The sequence below is a fragment of the Cupressus sempervirens genome, chromosome 6 (assembly GCF_028749045.1).
Source record: "Cupressus sempervirens isolate cs-2001-9-10 chromosome 6, ASM2874904v1, whole genome shotgun sequence".
Lineage (NCBI taxonomy): Eukaryota > Viridiplantae > Streptophyta > Pinopsida > Cupressales > Cupressaceae > Cupressus > Cupressus sempervirens.
This window is the reverse complement of record NC_143123.1, coordinates 469,700,376-469,724,176: the sequence shown is the minus strand read 5'-3', so window position 1 is coordinate 469,724,176 and position 23,801 is coordinate 469,700,376. Positions and strand designations below refer to the sequence as shown.

At 32.6% G+C, this 23,801-nt stretch overlaps 2 pseudogenes; both read right to left on the bottom strand.

The window, feature by feature from the left end:
- Window positions 1–13,386: 13,386 nt before the first annotated feature.
- LOC149553092 (chromatin remodeling protein DDM1-like) lies at window positions 13,387–16,381 on the bottom strand (annotated as a pseudogene).
- Window positions 16,382–20,057: 3,676 nt separating this feature from the next.
- Window positions 20,058–22,392, bottom strand: LOC149553091 (26S proteasome non-ATPase regulatory subunit 1 homolog A-like; annotated as a pseudogene).
- Window positions 22,393–23,801: the final 1,409 nt, after the last annotated feature.

Genomic DNA, 23,801 nt, shown 5'->3' with positions numbered 1-23,801 from the left:
CATCATTTGGAAAGGCTCGCTATGTTCTCACCTTCATTGATGACTTTTCATGGTACACTAAGGTCTTATTTCTTGTTCATAAGAGTGAAGTTTTTGATAATTTTATCACCTTCAAAGCTCAAGTTGAGAAGCAATCAGGGAAATCCATCAAGATTCTTCAAACAGATAATGAAAGGAAATATGTGAAGTCAAGGCTTATAGACCTTTGTACTCATGAGGGTATTGATCTTCAGCATTCAGTTGCATACACTCTACAAAAAAATGGTGTTGCTGAAAGAAATAATAGAACCCTTAAGGAAATGACCACTTGTATGCTACAAAATAAGTCTCTAGATCATGTTTTTTGGGCAAAAGCTATGTGGTGTGCCAGTTACATCCAAAACAAAAGTCCCCATAAGGCCTTAGATGGAATTACACTTTTTGAGGGTTGGTGTGGAAGAAAACCAAGTGTAAAACACTTTAAATTTTTTGGTTGTCCAAAATGGGCAAGGATAGCTCTACTAAAAGGAAGGCATTGGAACCTCAAAGTAAACCTTGTATATTTGTTGGATATCCTAACCATCTTAAGGCATACAAACTCATGGATCTAGAGACACATGAAATTTTATTTGAGAGGAGTGTTCACTTTAAAAATACTTGCTCAAGTTTGGCTCCTTCAACTCCTCCTTCCTCCTTCCTGGAAAGTGATGATAGTGACTTGGAAGATGATATTTCTTCAACTTTGACTCGCAGGACACTAACTTCATAGGGTCCAAAAATAGTTGAGGATATTCCTTCTTCTTCTTCCACTGGACCTCATTGGGCACAACAAACACTTTATTTAGCAAGTTTATTGGTGGGGAATCCTTCAGATACTAGGAGGACAAGGGCACAACACAAATCATTTCCACATGCATATATTGTCATTGCTTCTGATCCATAGTCATTTAAGGAAGCATTAGGGGTTCCTAAATTGGACAAGGCCATGGAGGAAGAATATAACTCTTTAATGAAAAATAACACTTGGACTTAGTTCCTCTTCCTAAGGGAAGAAAGTTGGTTTAGTGTAAGTAGATCTATTAGACCAAGTTTTTAGTGGATGGAAGTGTGGATAAGTATAATGCTAAACTTGTTGCCAAAGGTTTCTCACAGGTTCCTAGTATTGACTATACTAAGACCTTTGCACCAGTTGTTAAGATGAAGTCCATTCATTTGACACTAGCTATTATTGTAGCTCATGGTTGGGTTGTACATGAGATAGATGTGAAGAGTGCTTTCCTCAATAGGGATCTTCTTGAAGAGATCTATATGGAGCAACCTTAAGGATTCATACAAAATTCTACTATGGTTTGTAGGTTGAGGAATTATATTTATGGCTTTAATAAGGCTCCTAGGGCTTGGTATGCCAAGATGGATTCCTTCCTACTCTTAGTAGGATTCACCAGGTGTCATTCAGATTCAAATGTCTACATTCTTTCAAGGGATGACTCACACTTGATACTCATGCTTTATGTAGATGACTTGATCATTACATGAAGTACTCCATCCATCATTGCCAATGTCAAGACTTCTTTACAGGATAGATTTTCTATGATAGACTTGGGTTTACTTCATTATTTTCTTAGTATTGAGATTACACAGTCCTCATCTGGGATCACACTTTCTCAATCCAAGTGTGCTCTTGATTTACTTTCTCACTTTCACATGTGCAATTGTAATCCTACACCTACTCCCTTTCTTTAAGGTGTTAAGTTAGAGGCCAAGTGTTCCACTCTACTTGCTGATACTACATTGTATAGATAGTTGGTTGGGAGTCTCATTTACTTGACCCATACACACCTTGACATAGATTTTGTAGTTGGCATGGTTTCTTGCTTCATGTAAGAGCCACATGAGCTTCATTGGAAGGCTACCAAATGCATCTTGCACTACATATAGGGTACACATACACATGGAATACACTATACACTAGGTACTAGACTTTAGTTGGTTGGATACATAGACTCAAATTATGCAAGAGATCTTGATTCCCGCAAGTCTACTTCAGGTTACATGTTTCATCTTGGTTTTGGCCCCATTTATTGGCAAAGTAAGAAGAAAAATACTATTGCTCTTTCTTCATCTAAGGCTGAGTATTGAGGGGTTGTTACTACAACTACATAGGCTATATAGCTATGACATATCCTAAAGGAGTTTGGGTTCAACTTTCCATAGTCTACCATCATTCATTATGATAATCAAAGTGCTATTGAGATCTCAAAACATCTAGTTCAACATTAGCAGACCAAACGCATTGAGGTTCATATGCACTACATCAGAGATCCGATACATGAGCAGGCCATTGAGTTGAGTTACTTTCCTACAGCAGAGAAAGTTGCAGATATCTTCACCAAACTCTTCACTAAGGTCAAGTATATCCATTTGTGAGATCTCTTGGGGGTGCATGATATTTCAGTAAGGTGAGTCACTTGACTTCTCTCTTCTTTCTTATGGGAGGGATCCTTTCCTCATATGACATCTTCTTCTCTCTCATTTTCTTTTATTGTACTTATCTCCCTTTTTGGCTGGGGGTTTTTTCCATGTGGTTTTCCCTCTTTCTCTACTTTATGAGAGATTGCATTGCATATTTTTTATGCTTACAGTTTGCACATGGGTACCTAACATGGCCTAGTAGCTAGGACCCATCATGCATTTTCATCTAGCTTTTGTGAGCTTAAGTGCATTCCCCTAAGTTACACTTAAGGGGGGGTGTTGGTGTAAATAAGTATTTACCATTTACACTTTACTTAAGTTTACTTACAATATTGAATTTTTATATTAGTTGTCATGCAAACACCTAGGAGTTTGCATATTCATATGAGTTGTCATGTAGACAACATAATTGTTTGCACTCCAATTGAGCACATGTTGTATACTACATCTCTTTATGAGATATACCTTTTTATCCTTATCCTCTCATTTTTGCACGTACATTCATGCATAATGGAGGATAATGCACTCTTGGTAGATATGTGCTTAGTTGTTATGATTATCTATTTGCTGACTCCTAGTTAGTTTAGTTGCCTTTATATACAGGAACTTCTAGTGTGTACTCATCTAATATCCATTATCATTTTGATCATTATTGAGATTCTTATTTGATCACTATTTGTCTCTCTTGTGCTATCTATTGAACTTCTTGATCTTGGCATTGAATTATTGCTTTTGGGAAAATTCTTATAGAAAAGCAGAGACTTATCTATCACATCAAGGTGATCATTGTTATGCCAAATCCTTTAACAAAGTAGAATTAACAGTTTCATTCCAAATCTCCTAACAAAGTGCATACTTCATTGTATGTTGTAATTCCTTTCATAATGTTCCTAACAAGGAAGATCATTAGAAGTGATCAATTGTGAGCTTTAACAAGCTAACTTTATACTGTACTAATAAAGCTTGTGGGCATCATCCCCACCCTAGTTTTACTTTCTATTTGAAAGATTTATGGGTTATCAAATATTGTGTCAAGTGTTGTGAATGTTTTATTTCTTTCATTCTTTCATACATGCAATTAGATCAGATTACATGTTGAATGTTTAATTGGTGAATTAAAGTATAAGTTTTATTGGTTCCTTATTCAGCCCCCCCGCCCCCCACCCCCCTCTCAGTCACCCGGTCTATACTACATTTCCAACATATATATATATATATATATATATATATATATATATATATATATATATATATAGAGAGAGAGAGAGAGAGAGAGGAAATGAATACAAAATAGAGGGATACATTAAGAGAGATTGGGATAGGAGTAAGAGAGAGGGAGAGAAAGGGGGATGGATATTAGGTAGTATATCTAGAGAGAGAGAGAGAGAGAGAGAGAGAGAGAGAGAGAGAGAGAGATAATAGTGAAATAATGGGTATAGTGAGAGGCTAATTAGAGAGAGATGGTGATTAGAGGGCATATATATATATATATATATATATAGAGAGAGAGAGAGAGAGAGAAGGTAATCAGAGGGCTCATGTTATGTTTTTAATAGAAAGAGGTGAATAGAGGAAGACTTGGCTCATATTATGTTTTTAATAGAGAGAGGTGGATAGGGGAAGACTTGGCTAGAGGGTAGAGAGCGAGAGAGAGAGAGGTGAAGGGTCTTGTTATATTTTTAATAGAAAGATAACTTAGAGGTAGGAGTGGAGAGAGGGTGATTAGGTAGTATATTTAGATAGAAAGGTTGGATAGTGGAGGGAGAGATATTAAGAGAGATGGTGGAAGTGCTAAAAGAGAGAGGTAGAGAAATTAGAGTTAATATATAGAAAGTGAGAAGGGATAGGAGAGAGAGGGGGGGTGAGAGGGTGACTAGGGGGTATAACTAGAGAAAGTAAGAAGAGATAGGAGAGAAGAGAGAGATTCTCATTTTTTTAATAGAGAGAGAGAGAGAGAAGATACATGATGGTGAGATGAGGGAGGGTTGAAAGGGAGAGAGGGTGATTAGGGGGCGTATCTTGAAAAATTAGAAAGGGATGTTTGTGTGTGTGTGTGTGTGTGTGTGTGTGTGTGTGTGAGAGAGAGAGAGAGAGAGAGAGAGAGAGTAGTTCATATTTTGTTTTTAATAGAGAGGGAACTAGCAATAGGGGATATAAAAATAGAGAGTGAGAGAGGGTCTATTTATATCGATTAGGAATTGATGAGAGAGAGAGAGAGAGAGAATTATAAAAAACTAACCATAACCTAAGTCTTAACTCTACTCTAACCCTGCCCATAACCTCAACCTTAAACTCTAATTGTAAACTAATTATCCTAACCTTCCCTATAACCTTAACCATATGCAGGTACACCTTAATATGAACCCAAATAAACTATAATCTAAATTCTAACCCTAATCCTAACACCTAATCATAATTATAACCCTAGCCTTAGTAAACTTTAATTATAATTGTTAACATAATGATATTAATTACCACTTTAATATTAATCTCACTTGATTCCTAACCTAACCCCCACCTTAAGTCTAATTGTGCCCCTGACCATATTCCTAATGCTAAATCTAACTATAGCTCTACTTCTAACCAAGTACCCTTTTGCTAAGTCTACTTGTGTCCCTATCCATAAACTTGTTCCTAAATCTAAGGATACAACATGTTAATTAATGGTATACATAATTCAAAGTTAGATAAATTACTAACATTATACTAAATTGAATGAAACCATTCTTGTGTTAAAATTATGCAACTAAAGTAGTACATATACAATATTTTTCAAATATCTAAAAGAATAATTTGATACTAACATTATAAAAGTAGAAATAATAATTGTACTATGAACCCTAAACCTAATTGCAACCATATGCATAAAAAAATTTTAAAAAATAGAACTACAAAAAGTTTTAAAATAATAATAAAATTAGAAATAAAAATATTTTTATCATCCAAAATCTTTAAAAATGTCTTCCATGGTGCACAACAATTGCTACTAGCTTATACATACTTATATATATAATATGTCTAGAGAAATCCTTCTAAAGACATCTATTTTTTATCATATCCTAACCCACACAAAAAAGATCCTTAAGATTGTTAACGTATGAATCATTAGGGTTATAGAGTTAGGTAAATATATTTCAGTTTTAATAGTTATTAAATAGCAATTGAACTTCTATGTGATTACATTATTTATGTAATCAATCTTGCTAAATATGGGACGATAAAATTTTGATTATACTTTAATTATTTTCAATTATATCTCATTGTCAAGCCTAACAGTGGTATTAGAGCCATTCTTTACCATACATTGTGAAAGAGAAATGGCTAATATTCTCTTGTGCTTAATGACCTACTCAATAAAATGGATGATTCCACTCATAACATCTAGTGACCTTTGATGGAAGGAGGAATGGGCATTCACAACATTCCTGATGCATCATTGCAAAGAAATTTGTCTGTCAACAAATGTAGATGACAAAGAAATATTGAGAGTTTAAACTATTTGCACTATGTAAGTTAGTGATTTGTGAAGGGGAAAGATATCATTTCCACATCATATATTGTCTATTATTGGAGTGGCTTCACTAACTCTTTTGTTACAGAGAGGTTTGATGATTATTGTCAAAGCAATTACATAATAATTATTTATTTTACGAAATAAGAGGTTGTGAAATATCTGCAACAAGCATTATTTTTTAACTGTCACCAATTTCAGGAATTATAATGGTGCTTGTGGCTTGAATTAAATCTAATTATATGGTATTCATATTCTATAAATATAATTCTTTTATGATTTTAATGCTTTTAGTCTCAATTCCTTTTTTGTGGCTCTGCATCTTTGTGGAATAGTATACATTGAATCAAATATGTTATTCCAAAAGAACGGAGAATGCACATAGTTGTGAAGATAATTTAAGTACCAAAAAAAATTGCAATAACAATACATAATAGATTTTGTTATAATGGATGACAAGACAAGACTCTATTTATTATCAATTTCTATTGGAAAATAGAGATATGGCTACAACTATTACACATCTTATGGTTTTCTAGAGGTGTTACATTGGATGGTGCTATTTTTATTGACATCATATGTTGCCTTACACTACCTAAGGTATTCAATTAATTTATGCACACGGCATGATTATTGTTCAAAGGAAATGGATTTGATGGCATAAATAATTCAAAGTATGTTTGATGAATTTGTGTGTGATCTCAAAAGGAAGTATATTTCTTATGATCTTCATCTTCAAAGATGAGAATATCAAACATGCTTCAATGTATAAAATTATCAGGTTGAGTCTTCAAGATATCTAGTTTTTAATTCTACAATATTATAAAGTAATAAAGTGATCAGTGATGGACATTTAAAAACTTATCAATTAGAAAGATGAGATTAATCTGAAACATGGATGGTATAAATGTGTTAAGGTAGCTATGGTGATAGAAAATGATTTTGTTAATATTGGAGATAGAAATTGTAATTTTTATAATGATAATGGTACATAGTAATGTATTCCATCTATTTGAAGAAATGAAGATAAATATGTGGTATCTTATCCAATAGATGATCACATGAATAGGGGAGGATATTTTGTATATGTCAAATTCAAGTTTAAGTGAGTGTAATTTTAGATTCAAGTTCAATTTGAGTAGCGATTATAAAAATCCATTCTAGGTTCAAGTTTAAATGAGGGGCATTAACAATAGCTCATTGTATACCATTTTCAAACCAATTTTTTGCACCTAAAGTGTGCTATTATCAATTTTTCATATGGACAAAACAATTCATAATACCCAATGTGTGTTTTTTCATTTCACCTAACGTGTGCTCTTATCAAATTGTAATACGAACAAACAAGTGCATAACACCCAATGTGTGGTATTCTATTGCACCCAATGTGTGTTCTTATCAAATTGTAGCATGAATGATACAAGTTCTTTGCACTCATTATGTGTTATTTTCATGATAATGCACCCAAAGTGTGCTAATTCAAAAAAGACAAAATAAATGTCAAACTGAGACCTATCAAAGCAATAGGCTCATTCTATATATTTTTAGAGTCCAACAATGGGAAACATGGTGAAGTATAAAAGTTTGAACCCTATAACTTTAAATGGATTTTAGATCATATTGCAGTATCAAGCTTTCAAGAGATGATTTAGATCAACCAACAAATTTTTTTAGTTAAACTTAAAGTTTGAGGAGTTCAAAATACTCCCTAATTTTATGTAACCCTTTCCAATTAAGGGGGGATGTTAACGTATTAATCATTAGGGTTATAGAATTAGGTAAATGCATTTCAATTTTAGTAGTTATTAAATAGCAGTTGAGCTACTATATGACACATTATTTATGTAATGAATCTCACTAAACATGGGACAATAAAATTTTGACTACATTTTAATTATTTTTCATTATATCTCATTTTTAGGCCTAACAAGGATTTGATGAATATAAGCACTTCAAGAAGGATTACTCTTAGCATATTATATATAAGTATATATAAGCTAGTTAGAAACATTTGTAATATTCGCAAAAGATTTTAGGCACAATCAAATTTGTATAGTTTAAGAATAAGTAAGCCTTGTATTGGCAATTATGATAACAACAATGTAAGGCTAAAGAAATGTTATCCTTCAAAATCTAAATTGTATTCATGTTCAAATGGATATTTTTAGTGAGCTTTCACACACAGAAATTTGAAGCCTCATGTCAAAGAAAATTCCTTTACTTTTGCTACTAAAATCCTTCTAGGGAAATGCTTTGAATTTTATTTTATTTTTTTCTATGGAACTCATGCATGTTGTCATGCCCAAAATAAAGGGCAAAAACTCACATAAATTTTTTATTTTTTTAAGTTTAATATAACTACTATGTTAATACTAGTTGACTACCACTTATGTGTCACATAGGGTTTTGATATGATTGTTAAATTTGTCTCACAAGTTAAACTACATGTCTATTGAGAGATAGGTAGTTTCCCCTAACAATGCCTCGACACTTTATTCCAGTTTATAACCAACATGTAGGAATAATTCATTATAATTAAAATTTCTTTATTAAGTCAATTATTTACAATAAATAACCCAAACAATTAATAAAAGATCTAAACATTAATACTTTTTTAAGTGTATACTAATTAACATACTAACTCATCCTTTAAAGTCAATCTTAAATTTCACTAATTAATATCAATAAAATTAATGTAGTCAATCACCTTTAAAATATTACTAATACTAATTAAATATTACATGATAAATAATATATCTATTTTAATTACATTAATTTGAAAACAATTTTTTTTTAATTTACTTTTCAATGTCACATACATAACCCAACAATCCACTAAATCTACAAGAAAACATAAATTACAACTAATTCAAATAATATTAACATTAACCACTATAACATTAATTAAGCAAAATATTGATTAATAATATAATTAAATTATTTGAATAACAATTTAAATAAATATAAATCTAATCATTTGAAACATTAAAATAAAAAGAACAAACTAACTAAAATAACATCTAACATACAAATAACTAAACTTTATTTAAACTAACATAGCAATACATCTTTTAATCTAACTAATACTAAATAATAATTAATAATCTTACTATATCAATAATAATTAAAATTAATTATAATCCTAGATACTAATTACTAAAATTATCTTAATAAATTAAAATAACAAAATAATTCTAACATCTAACATAAACTTACTAAACTAAAATCTTAAAACAACTAATAAAGCTAACTAAATTCCTAAAACAACAAACCAACTTTTAAACTAACCTCTAATTCTAACTACCCTAACCCTTACCCTCTAAAGTTAACCCTAGATGCCCACTTCCCTACCTAACCCACCCACCTCCAAGTGGGAAGACAACCCATTCAACTTTCTAACAACACACAACCCAAGGAGGATAAATGCACCAAACAAGGAGAGTAATAGGAGTTTGCAACAAGGTGAATTTAAAGTTTATTTTGACATTTAACTTTAAAACCTCCCTTTCCACATGCATGTTGCATCCAGGATGAAGAGATGAGAGGGTGATGTCAACCACATCATTGATGGCACTTTTCATTGCAACGCCTAGGTAAAGGTATGATGCAAGTGGAGTGGTTAGATAGGATTTTGGGAAATGGATACTATTTCATAAAGTTTTGTCGGTAGTTTTAGGGTATTTAGATTTTTACTTTATGTATTTTCTTTTTTCTTTTTACTTAAATTTATGATATTTATTAACTCAAAATAAGGATATTTGAAGGAATCTTTGTTATATGCTCTATTCAAAGGGGAAGATTATTTCATTTCCCAATACAAATTCCAGAGAGCTTTTTGCTCTAAGGAGGTAATAATTTTTTTCAAGTCTCATTATTTTTTTCCTAAGTGTTGGAAATTTTCAATTTATATAATTTGCCAAGGGGGATTTCTTTTTTTTTTCCTAGGTTGATTATAACACAGGGTTAAATGTAATACTTGAACATTTGAATAGAGTATTATGCTTCCTAATACTCACAAAAATTATGAAATGAAGTACCAATCATAGCATCAAATTTTCTTTAACATAGTTTGGTATTGAATTACATAACTTTATATATCATCAATTCATCTAATTATGAGTTAATCCATAAATACAAATTGAACTTTAAGAATGTCATGAAAAGGGTAAAATATCATTGCATTTATCTTCCAATAACATATGCACATAAATTTAATCACACAAAATATCATATGAATGAAAAGTACTCCATTTTTATTCATTCATATAATTCAAGGACTCTCTCAGGAAAGAACCAAGGAAGGAAACTTGAGATCATAATTGTTTCAACAATACATTTAACAATAACATTTTTACAACAGGATCTTAATCCTGGGGAGAAAACTCCCAAACACATTTTGAATTTCCTACTTGGCTCCATAACTAGGTAGCCATTGCAAAATCTACAACACATCAAGGTAATCATGGAGAGGACAAAACTAACTAGAAGACAAACACTTTTAACATGAAGACACAATCAATTATTTACTCCCATCCAAATTTGTACAATAGGTTTGTCATTGAACTAGACTAGGGAGAAGGTGGATTTTCTAGACAAGAGACGTCAGTTACAACACCATAACATATGCCCTTTCAAGGTATAATCACAAGAACTTTTGTTCTTTCATTTCTCAATTTTTAAAACACAAAACATGGTTTGTATTGACGAGTAGGGGCCCATAACACCCTACACTCTCCCTCTTCTCGTGATGAGGATAGACTCTACACTATCAAAGTCCAGGGTAAAAGCACAAACCTATGTCACCCTTTTATAAAGGAAAAGGCTAACAAAAGTATAATTGTTCATCTTTAATGACATAAAAATGACAGTATTATTTAGCATTTGATAATGAAGTAAACTAATGAAATGTTTAGAAAATGATTAATTTTAGGATTATAATTTTTAATAATTATTTGGAATAAGAATTGATATATTTTCCTAATTTTTAAAGACAATTTTTTACTTGCTGAGAAATGCTAAAATTTTTGGTCTAGTTCCCACCATAAAATAATGTGGAAATAAACTTATTTCCCTTTGTTCTTAGATTATTTTATAGATAACATATATAGCTAGAACAATAAAAAAATATAAATTGGCTTTAGACCTATATTTTATCTTTTATAACGATTCAAAATTAACTCATCTGAAATTGGTAGTTTTCATCTCCCACTGTATTTTTGAAAACAAATCTTTTCTAACCAAAAGAAAAATTATACATTCTTGAAGAAGACTCTCTCCTCTAGAATGTCATGTGATTTTTAAATTTTTTTGACATGATTTAATATTTTTTTCTTTCTCAAATTTGACATCTTCTCAAGTGTTAAAATACATACTTGTAGAATTTTTTAATTACAATATACTACATCTAATTAAAACACTATAAACTCTATATAAAAATATTCTTGACTTTGAACTCTATAAAATGATGTTTATATGTTATTAAAAAAAAATCATAAAAAATAGTAAGAGTTATTGAAACATTAGTTTTCTCAAATGATTTTATTTCTTTAGTAATTGGATACAAACTAGTATAAAACATGAATTTAATAGACATTTCCAATTGGAAAAGTGTGAGACCATATATAACTTAGCTAGAGTGAATTTGTATAGATCATATGTTTGAACAAAATTTATTTTTAGATAAAAATACTCAAATTTAGTCGTTCTAATAAGTTAGCCTGAAAGGTGACACAACCTTGTACTTTTACCCTCCAACTTAAAGCCCTCCTCCCATACATGGCCACTTTTTCCCTATCTGAGTGTGGGTAATCACTAGTACATTTGAGGCCATTTTTCAACCATTATTGGTTAAAATTTTGACCCAAATTTCAACCAAATTTTGACCAAATTTGTTCAACCCATTGGTCAAAATTTTTCTAGTCAAAATTTTGACCATTACGTTGGTCGAAAACCTTCTAGAGCCATGGTGCAAGTTCTGTTAGGAATTGGTCAAAATTTTGACCAATGAAGGTAGAAAATTTTGACCAATAAAGGTAGAAATTTTGACCAATAAAGAAAAAAAATTCGACCGATGAAGGTGGAAATTTTGACCAATGAAGGTAGAAAACACCCAAGCATTGGTGGAAATTTTGACCAATGAAGGTAGAAAACACCCAGGCGTTGGTAGAAATTTTGACCAATGAACGTAGAAATTTCTACCAACACCTGGGTGTAATTTTTTTTTCAAGCATTCTATAAAATAGTTCACATGCCTTGCATATGATATGACATTTTGCATGTATCTACACTCTCTCATCTGGCTGATGATGGATTACGGAAAGTGATCTAAAACGATGATGGTGAAAAACACACAAAATCAAATCCAAAATGAACTTGCATCACAAACGGATTGTGGAAATTCGATATTGTTAATTTTGCATGCATGTCGACCAGGACAATCACAACTTAAATATATATATTTAAGTTGTGATTGTCCTGGTCGACATGCATGCAAAATTAACAATATCGAATTTCCACAATCCGTTTGTGATGCAAGTTCGTTTTGGATTTGATATTGTGTGTTTTTCACCATCATCGTTTCAGATCACTCTCTGTAATCCATCATCAACCGGATGAGAGAGTGCAGGATGCGTGCAAAATTTAAAATCATACACAAGGCATGTGAACTATTTTATAGAATGTCTGATAAACATCGACAGTAACTAATCAAACTATCATAAACACCGATAGTAACTAATATGCTTCTTCATTAATATGCTTGATACAATAAGCAAACTTGGCAACTATGCACATCAAGTTATATGCGAAAAGGAAATCATTTAGGAGATACAAAATTTGAACAACCATATGTTAAGATTCTACATTTTGTAACACTTCCCTGAGTCTAAAAATTGAGAATAATTTCATCATCCTCCTTGTAGTATGTTCTGATGGCTTGCACATCCACAAAAGTTCTAGCGTCTCACAGGACGGGCCATTGTTGAAGTTACTTATAATACATGTCAATTCTGGTCATTCCATGAATATCGAGCCCCCATACTCATGGAATGATTTCCATTATTCTTATATTCTATTGCAACAAGTAAATAGTTAAAAGAAGTCACTGATTCTGCAATTGGTGCGGCAGCAAGTTTAACACAATGTGGAAAACATCAATTAGAAATGTGGATGGTTAATAACTCCTATCAATGCATTAATAAAGAAAACTAATTTTATTTGAGACTCCAAATGATCAAGGAAATCTTGCAAAAATTGAAGTTTTATTGCTTGTGGTATTACACTAGTCTATACACCTGACTCCCTCTTCTATATCTGTAATAGCGGCTCCCTCTTACATATATAAGACTTCACAATATAACCAATTCAACCAACTATCATTGGGTTGAAAGGTTCCTTGTCAGATGAATTTGAACTAATGGTATCATCTAAGGAACATCCACAAAACTTTTACCAAACAAAAACCTTGATGATGGATTTAGTATCTGCCACCAATTTAGAAAGATTCTTACTTGTCTAAGCCGCTTGTTGGTTCATCCAGAAATAGCAATCTTGGCCTCATTAGAATTTCTAAGGAAATCCTCACTCTCCTCTTTTCTCCACCACTGATTCCCCTTAGGTGCCAAATTCCTATGGGAGTGTTGGCACATTCCTAAAGACCCATTTCCACAAGTGTAGACTCTACTAGTGTTGATTTCTCTATCTAGGGCATTTTATTAGGGAGCCTTACATGAGCTAACCTCAATGAGTGAGACAAAAGTAGAAGCCATCATTGCAAATTCTTTTCCTGCATCAAATATGTGTGCTCCCCATTGGAATGGATAGGGAATCCTTATCCTACAGAATAACAAGAATGAGTAAAAACTGTTTTCAAAAATGTTAACTTTTTAAACAAAATTACTATATGATCAAATTAAAATTGTTCTGAAAAATTATCTTTTAAAGAGAGCCAAGAGGAACTTCCTCAACATTCCCCAAAATAACTCGGCACAACATAGCATACTATTCCCCATTAATGTCCAAGTATGAAAATAGAACACTATAAAGAATAAGCAGTACTAGTCATTCAAACATTCCTTCTTAAATAAAGAATATGCATATTAAAGGAAAGAATATTCTAGAATTCAAACATTTAAAAGAAATCCCCACCAAAGACATCATCTTTGAACATAATCTTTCATACCTCAAGTAGAAGCAATCTTCAAGAGGAAGATAAACACCAACACCATATGCCGGACCACCATTCATTAATTTGTTATTGCTAAAACCATGTAGTATAATTGATGATATACTTGTATCGGATGCCCCATGCCATGCATATCTAACATTTGCTTTACCATGAGAATTTCTTGCTATCTCAACCTGTTTATTGAAAATCTACAGCCGAGCTTGTCCCAGCCTACTTGTATGTGAATTTCAATAAATACCAGTAACACTGGTTGCAAGTCCAATTTTATTTAGGCTAGTAAGGAAACAATTTTTCACAGCTACAAACTCTGTATCGCAATCCATTAATTTGATCAATCTGTCCCCCAAATGTTCAAATTCATGAGTCATAAAACTAGAACATTGTTGGGATTTAGAAAGAAAATTGTTATTAATCACACCATCCTTAACCTCATAATGCAATACCTGGCCATTCTCCAACTGAGTTGCTTCTATAAATTGAGTTAACTTGCACTACCAGCTCTCATAGTAACCTGCATAATAAAAGAGACCTTTGGGAATTTTTAACCATTCTTTGAGAAGTTTCAATTATTTTTCAATTACAAACATCATAGATGTTACAAGAGAAACTTACCAATGATATATGCCTAAGTCACAATCCAGATTTATAGGCATAATAAAAGAGACCTTTGGGAATACCATAGACCTATAGATTTTCTACCCCCCTTCATAAGAATTCCACCAACCAAAGTTGCCTAGTAGTCTCCAACAATTGAACAAACAATCCTTATCTCCACAGAATGAGTCGTGATAAGCCTATAGACATGTACAGGCTTTGTTTGTCCAATCCTATGACACCGGTCTATTGCTTGCAAATCCATTTGAGGATTCTACATAATCAAACTTACCATATTGATATAATTACAATAAATACATACAAACAAACTTCAATGCAAGTTCATAACAACAGTTCCTGCATAATAAATAATTTTTTCTACTCTATAAACATGCATTAAAAATGCATACCGCAATGAAACTAATATGATAGGATGTAAATTTATATCTTACCCAGTCACTGTCATAAATGATACAGGTATCTGCAGTAGTGAGATTAATCCCAAACCCACCAGCACGTGTGCTTAACAAAAAGATATGAAATTTTCTTTTCTGGATCATTAAAATCTTTGATATGTATTGAAAAAGACATCAAAGAAGAATTTGCAATAAAATTGCAAATGCTTAAAGATAGTATTCCAGCAAGTCTAGAACTTTCATCCATTGAGAAAATATCCAAATCTATAATCAATGTACAATTTTGGCACCATCAGAAAATCATGCTTAGAAACTGCAAAGTGCATGCCCTAAAACACATAAGCACATAGAACTTGAGAAAAGAAAGAAAACTCTTCTCTTGATTGCTATGTTACTTGAAATCAGTACAAGAAACTTAAGGGCGTAGTAAAAATGAAGGTTAACTAATGCAAATTGTTATTGGTACCTTATGTTTTTGAGCTTTCAAATGCAATATAAGTCTGTCTAACAAGCCAAATTTGCTACACTGCTGAACCAACTGAGCCACTGGTGGGTAATCAACTGAAGAGAAAGCTCAATGTTAGACATAAGTTATAACACTAAATCAATTTGTCCCACTAGTAATCAGTTTCAAAATAACCAAGCTCAATTACTAATTAAATCCTTACTTGATTGGTCAAACTATGATTCCAATAGATTAGGATGGTTGCAGTTCTTTCTCAGTTGAATCATCAAATTGTTTAGCTTTGTTCTGATGCCTGTGCCTGAAATAGATGAAGGAAGTCATACCAAACTTTTATTATTCAAGCAAATAAGAGTGGCTAAATGGTTGATAGTACAATTTAATAAAGGAACACAACTTATGCAAGAGCTCTATAAAATAACTCTTCCAAATTAGAGAACACATTACCCTACCTCTCTCTGCCTTACTCTGCAGGTGGGCCTCAAGTGTTTTATTGACTAAATGCTCTTGGATCTGTTTTTGATGTTCCATAATATTTGCATACAAGATTATTTCTTTTTTCTTTGGGAGGTTTTTTTCCACCTCTTCCTTCAATCTTCTAAGTAGAAATGGTCGAACAATCAAAAGAAGCTTTGAAATTACCTGAAAAGGCAACTATTGTAAATCTCAAGTACAACAACAGAAAAAAAACATAAAATTAACTGCTTGAATTTGAAGCATACTTGAACTCTTCTCTTCTCTTCTTCTTCCTCCTGACCCATTCCTTTGCTATTAATAGTACAGTCTCTTGACATCAAACGAACAATCAGTTGGTAGGTGGAAATCACTACATATGCTAAAGTAGATGACTTTTTAAATTGAAATAATCTATGATAACTTTTCAAGTCAAATTTTTTTATGATAATTTTTCAAGTTATATTAATTATTAGAATATAGATACAAACAGCACTGAACAATTTTTTTGAAGATTTTTGACATGAAGTGAATTCTTATAGACTAAAATATAGATTTCTATCACAGAAATTAACAAAGAACCATCCACAGTACCTAGTTGAATGGTCTCGTCTTTGTGCAAAAAGTAGTCTCTAATAGTCCCTCAGAATGAAGTGCACAAATCATACCAAGAGTAGTACCATATCCTGCAGTTGCAAGACTGGCCAAACACATCACTAAGTTATGTTAGAATCATGCAGAGTTCACAAAGAAATGGATAGATCAATTAGTATATTTATATTTTTAATTCTTACTAGCATATATTTTTAGGTTAATCTCATTGAGAAATAACTTGCAAGGAGGGATATTGCACTCCATCATCAAAAAAAGAAGTTAAAAATAACTTTAGCACAATTTCTTGATAGTGATTATCGGTATCTTTCCATTTTTTCAAATATGCATAGTTACAAAGCACACTACTATATCCCTTCGGTTCAGCATCAAAAGAAATTATTAGGAAATAGCTCCACTAAAGCTTATTACTCATGCCTCATCCATCTTTTAAAGTTCATGTTAATAAAGATTGTATTTTGTTCCCTATTATTAAAACAAATCAAGCAGATGTATCAATCATCTTTCCAATTCATCATAGTTAGCTTGTGGCTGAGTCTTATCGAAAACTGTAAGCTAATTTAAATGGCTTAGTTTAATGTGGGTACTTTTAGAATATATCCATTTACATTGGCACCTTGTTAAAATACATGTTCTCCTATATTCAGCCCTTGGGAAAAATATGTAAATCAAATAGCTTCGAAATTAAAGTTTTGAAACTCACAGAAGAAGTAATGTCATTTGGGTTCAACCTCTTAGCTAGTCCAAAGTCTCATGTAGATTCATTATACCAATAAAAATTGTGAATATTCTTGACTCACACAGCAGACCAAGCACCTTCATTTGTACTTAAGTGTCAAAAGAGTTACATCTTGTACAAGCAATTGCAAAGAAATCAGAACATACCAAGACAGACATCCTGCTCCTTTATCAAAAAAATATTTGAGCACTGCAACGAAAATAACACGTTATATCATGTTACCATTTCCTAAGAGAAATGCTAAAATGAGTAGTAGTACAATCCCTTATTAACAAATATTAATAAATAATCAATAACTAACCTTCAAATCTCTATGAAGGATATGATTAGAGTGCAAATGGTCCACTGCAAGAAGAATTTGTACACGCCATTTATAGAGTTTCTACCAAGAAACATGAAGCATATTTATAAATGTGCTCAGAGATCAGAAAGACAAATTACATTTGGATAAGCTAATCTAGAAGCAACTTGGCTTTCACGGGATTACTACTGACTTCTTCAAGAAAATATACTCCATTTGCCTTTTTCATTATCTCAGCCCTGCATTAAAAACTCCATTTAATCAAGCATTTAAAGAGGAGATAATGCTAAATACATAACAAGGAAAAACTCTTTCATGGGAAGGAAAAGCTTACATTCCCCCGCCTTCATAGTAACCTAGCACAATACATACATAGCAACCCTACAAAGGAAAAAATCAAGAAAATTATTATTACCTTTTCATTATAATAAACTCTAAACAAGTTCTAATTTAAAAACTACCTTAACCTAATTCAACCATAAGCTGCTACTTCCAAAACCTATAACTGAGTACCATTAATTGTTAATGTTGTAATTCACTGAACAAAGAACACTACCACCTATTTACTAGCTATTAAAATAGGGGAATTGTTCCCTTTGCATTTTTGTCACATGAGAATGATGAAAACATAAGTTTCTAATAAAACCAAAGTGTCATATAACACAGACCCAAAAACTAAGAAGAGTCATTTTCTAACACTAACTCAGATAATTCTCCTGTAGTGATCATTTTCTAACACACACTTGGATAATACTCATGCTCTTGGGTGCTCTATCAACAATATAGTAGGTTCACTCTTTGTAATGAGAACCATGAAGCCGACTTGAAAAAAAAAATCAATCAGTAAATGCTTCCAATTAGTAAAATTTTGAAGCCACTTTTGGCAACTTTTTAAAGCTAATTCAATAGAGATTCTTGTCATAAAGCATTGGTGCTACATTAAATTGGCCGTAGTTATGAGATAGCAAATTCAATTAACTAGCTAGACATAACTATGCACTATATGAAATTGAATAGACTTGCTTTTATATGTATAGAACAAATTTGCACAGTTACATTTAGTTCATTGTGAGTAGAATGTGATGATGGCCATGTTCATGATATTATCTACATTCCATCACCTATAAATGTGCACCAAAATCCTTTTCAATTGACATGGAAATAGCCATAATCATGGTGATGATACATGTTCAAGCCCTATAACAATATTTTTAAGGCCAACAACATACAAGAAATTGGTAAATTAATCATTGGGTAAGACAGGATGGGTACATTAATCATTCAAGATACAGTAATAAAAAAGATTCAAGATGATATCCATGAAATGCACCTTTATAGTCAAGCCCTAGAAGCATTCTAATAAGATCTTAGGACAACACTTCAACATGGATGATCGCTGATCGCTTATCTCATTTCATGATAGCACTTTGGAGTTAAATGTAGCTTATCCAATGTCATTGCTGGAGGATTGGATGTTGAAGAGGGCCCTGAAATAGTTAGAAAATATCGAAGGCATTAAATTTCATGGTGCATTTTCTACTAATGGTACTATTGCTGCTTTGATAGAAGTTACTAATGTCTTAGAGAATGAAATTTTTTATGGAGTTTTGATGGATCAAAACACCTCTTGGTACAGGTCTCTAAATGGTTCAAGTTTTTGGGTTGTGCTCCTGTGCAACATGCTGCTTCATGAGCGGTGGGTACTATCTTTTAAGGTAGGCTTCCTATTTTCTCTATGGTTTCTTTGAGTTTGCTAGATTTTTTGACAAAATTACATTTTTTTTTCATGGAGATTATACATCTGTTCATATTTTGGTATGGTTGTCTATAGTATTGCATAGAGTGGGAGCTATGGGTTCTATGGTATTTCTTTAGTTTGTAAGGCTTTGGTGGTATGGTTGTAGTGTTAATTGCTCTGAGTGACTTTGCTACTGGCATAGTTGCTGCTATAATACTGTATTTTTTTCAAATGTTGTTGGGCTGGGGCCACATATGTATTCACATTAATATAATTTTAAGGAAAAACAATGTGAATTACAATTACACGGGATACAAGAAAAAGGGCATATACATTACTAATGAAACCTGATCAGGTACTATTAGTCTTCAGAATATAATCAGGAACATTTTAAATTTCCTCTACATCAGACATTTAAAAGCCTCAAAACCCTTGAATTAATCATGATGTATTGGACAACATCCACTAATGCCATAAGAAAGAAATTGCAACTAGAGAGAAACAGATTACCTCCAATAAAATTTTATTCATGACATACCTGTTAGACTTGGGACATGCACACCAGTAGCAGCTAAGACCTCTTTTATCTCAGCCTCAATATTGCGAAGATTTGTTGCAAGACTTCGAACCCTTCACATTCCCACGTGCATTACCCTCATCCATAACAGTTTTCTGATCAACATCTTTCTTTGCTCTAGCTTTAGCCTTTGCTGATATAGACATATAGACAGAATAGTAGTAGGCAATTTTACAGCTGAATTTTTTGTTGGAGGTTTTGTGGGATGAGGATATTCAAATAGTGAGGGCATAGCTTTTGACAAAAATTCAAGCTTTGGGACCTTCAAGTCATAGTTGAGCCCAATGAAAGCAGTAGGAGAAAAAGAGAGACTCAAGAAATATATGAGGGGATACCAATACCAAAATTGGCTAAATACTGCCATACCAACAACAGCAATAATTCTATCATACTTTGTCCTAGAAAGCAACTTGATGGTCGCATTCCGACCACCTGCATCTAAAATACCTAATGCCAAAATTGCACCCATCTTGCTCATGGTATCTTCATGCTTGTTAAGAATTATCTTCTCAAGTTGGTGCTTGATATTTTATAAATGAAAAATAACCAAGTTAATTAAAAGGAATCCTGGAATCACAATGCCAAAAAGAATGTATGGCTGGAAGAGACCCTTATTGCAACAAAAGATCCCAATAGAAAACAAGTTGAAATCCTACATTTTTAAAAATGTTCTTGAGATGGAGAATCTTCATTTGGTGTTCACATTTTTCCAATTCAAAAACATCAAATAACTTCAAAAAATTAAATTTACAGCATCACCAACACGAGGTTCACATACCTCATTTGTTTGCATAAGAACCATAGCCATGGTTATAAGAGCACCTTGACAAACAAAGTCTATAATATCTGATGTTAATGGCTCTAGTACAGAAATAGCCTCACTTAAAGCTATGCCTGCACAAGAAATACCTGCAGCCAGAGCCACTCCATATCTGACATGTGGATTGTATGCTTTGGACAACAGAGATACTATTCTTGGAGTGTGTAAAAATTTCTTTTAAATTTTATGTTGTTGTAAAGAATCATGATAATCTTAGAAAAGTTTCAAAATATTCATTTCTAGCAAACCACCTTTGGCCAAATTTAAGTTATAGTAAAAACATATAGGTGTACAATGATACCAAAGATACAAACCTGCTCAGGCTCAAAGTATAGAACAAATCCAAGTGCCATCACCGCAGTTCTTCTCACATCATCATTGACATATGAGACAGCAAAGTGAAGCAGATAACAAATGGCTTTAATATTTTTTGTGCCTCTATATGCCAGAGCCAAAGCATAGATTCCACCATAACGCAGAATTGGATCCTAATCCCTGGTCATTTTCTCTATAAGGGTATCAGCTTCTTCTTCCCTTCCATAGATAGTCAGTGCCTTTCCAAGGGTCAGGCCTCTGTTCATGTTCACAAATTAAAAATATATTCCCAGAATCTAAAACGTAAAATTTTGAATAACTCCTCTAATGTTGTGTTTGCAATTAATGCTAATTTAATAAAAATTAAAAACCAACAGTACCTTATAATCTTCTCATGTTGAATATCATGTGCATATGAAAGCATTTCACTTGCCTTTTCACTTGAAGTACCAACCATAAGAAATCCCATAGTGATACTTGCAGCCTCTCCAGCAACTACACTATCTAAATAAAGAACATTTTTGATATCATCATAAATCTCTTCATCGGCAGTTCCCAAAGCAGGTAATCCCAGCCCCAAACATGCACCATGTTGAATTACCTTTAAAAATACTACATATCTGGTATAAGTAGCTTGAAAGTATTATGTCTTAAGTTGAGTAGTTGTTTAAATCACTTAGAAAGTTGGACGTGTTTTGGAACTAGTTAAAACTTGAGAAGACTCACTTCAACACTAGTACTACACAGGCTCTCGTGAAGAAACTGTTTGATTCCTTCATTGTGGTTGGCATGAATAAGCCCTAAAGCATATAGAGCCCCACCCTTAGAATATGGGCTTCCACCACCAGTTGAACCATTGTGAGGAAGATATGGAGCCATCAAAGATCAACCTTGTTGAAGGTGACCCCAGTGAATGACCCCCAAACCAGCAGTAATGCTGAACTTTGCCCAATTTGTTGCCCTGCTGAGCCATTCCTAGCAAAAAAAGTTAAAAATTTAGTTGCATGCATTCAAGAAAATCCTATGAGTTAGCCAAATTAACAAGGAAAAGAAAGACACATCACCAAATTTTCTCTCAAAAATGTGGCTACAGTGGTTCCAGCATGCATGAGTGCATTGGCATATATGGTGGCACTATGGCATACACTATTTCACATTTCAACAGATTGCTTTATTGTCTTCAAAATGAGGAGATCTGACTTGCAACATCCATTCATTCCTTTGATTGTATAATTTGAGCTATTTGGTAAGTGATAATTAAGTGATTATTGAATAGATGATTGATGTTGTAACAAATGTTGGTTTGCTAATGATGATTGAATGAATTTTGGTTTAAAGAATGATTTGTTGGTTGACTATTTTCTTTATTCAGTAATTTACTTTTGTGGATTCACATAATCAAGAGTGATGATTGATAAGCAATCCTTGGATGTTTGGAAAGATTTCTCCTTTATTGGTGAAAGGGTCACCAAATCTCATAAGAATTGAGTCACCACCCTCTATTGCTGCCATTGAGAACAATAAATTATTTTCCAAATGTATCTCCCTTGGATGTCCTCAAGTGTAACCATTAAAATGACTTGATTGTCTATGACCATACAGTAACTATAATTCTAATTCATCTGATACCTCTAATCTTTTAAATGAAAAAAATGCCCATCATAAAGAACATGTTATCTGACTAATGTCTAGCTTTTTTTCAACTTCATTCAACAACATTCCCTAGTCCAACCAAGGTTTCCATGAGATCTAAGATGTTATTTGGCACACTTTCAACATGTTTAAACTAATGGTAAGGATAGGTTCATACCTGATTGCATAGTTTCTTCACAAATAGGGCTACTAGAAGAGCCCCAAATAGGCCTCCTTCCAAATTTGTAGGGCTTATAACTCCTTCCCCTCAAAGATTCAACTCACCTGCTCTAAAGAACATTTGCTACATTAGACCCATTTCTTTTGTATTTTATATCTAAACCCTTGTTAGGATTAGTTGAAGATCCTACATTACAAAATCATTCATTATTTGAAAGAAAATTGATAGATCAAATTGAAATAGTATAAGTCCCTTTGTGGGTTACCAACAAGATGACCTTATTCATGGAGTTACATCCAATATAAAATCACTAGTTTTGTATGTAAACCTTGGGGTTGTCCTAGTTGATCATACATGATAAATTGTTTACCATCTCTAAGGTTTCCTTGTTCTAGAGAAGATTGAATGCTTGGTGTTTTATTCTCCACTTGCTAAGAGTGTCACAAAACACCCATCAATAGGATCCTAAGAAATTGTTGTGCCTCAAGCGAGCTCCCAAGTCCTTCCTAGGCATGAGCAATGTAATATTTAAGTGCCTCTATAGTTGGTGGTTGCTGATTTTGGATAATGGTTTGCTTGCTCAGTTTAGTTCAAGAATATTTGGCTAAGTTAGAATGTTAATGTAGAAAAATTGTGTTAAATTGCAGTCAAATAACCAAATATTTAGGATTTATATTTCAAAAAGGAAGCACATGCCAAACATGTGTTTAGCTATAGATGAGTTAAGATTGGATAGGTGGGAGTAGGTCGTTGATCTTTTGGTAGGACTCTATCATTCATTTTTTCCTTAAAAAGTAAATCACTATTTAGGAT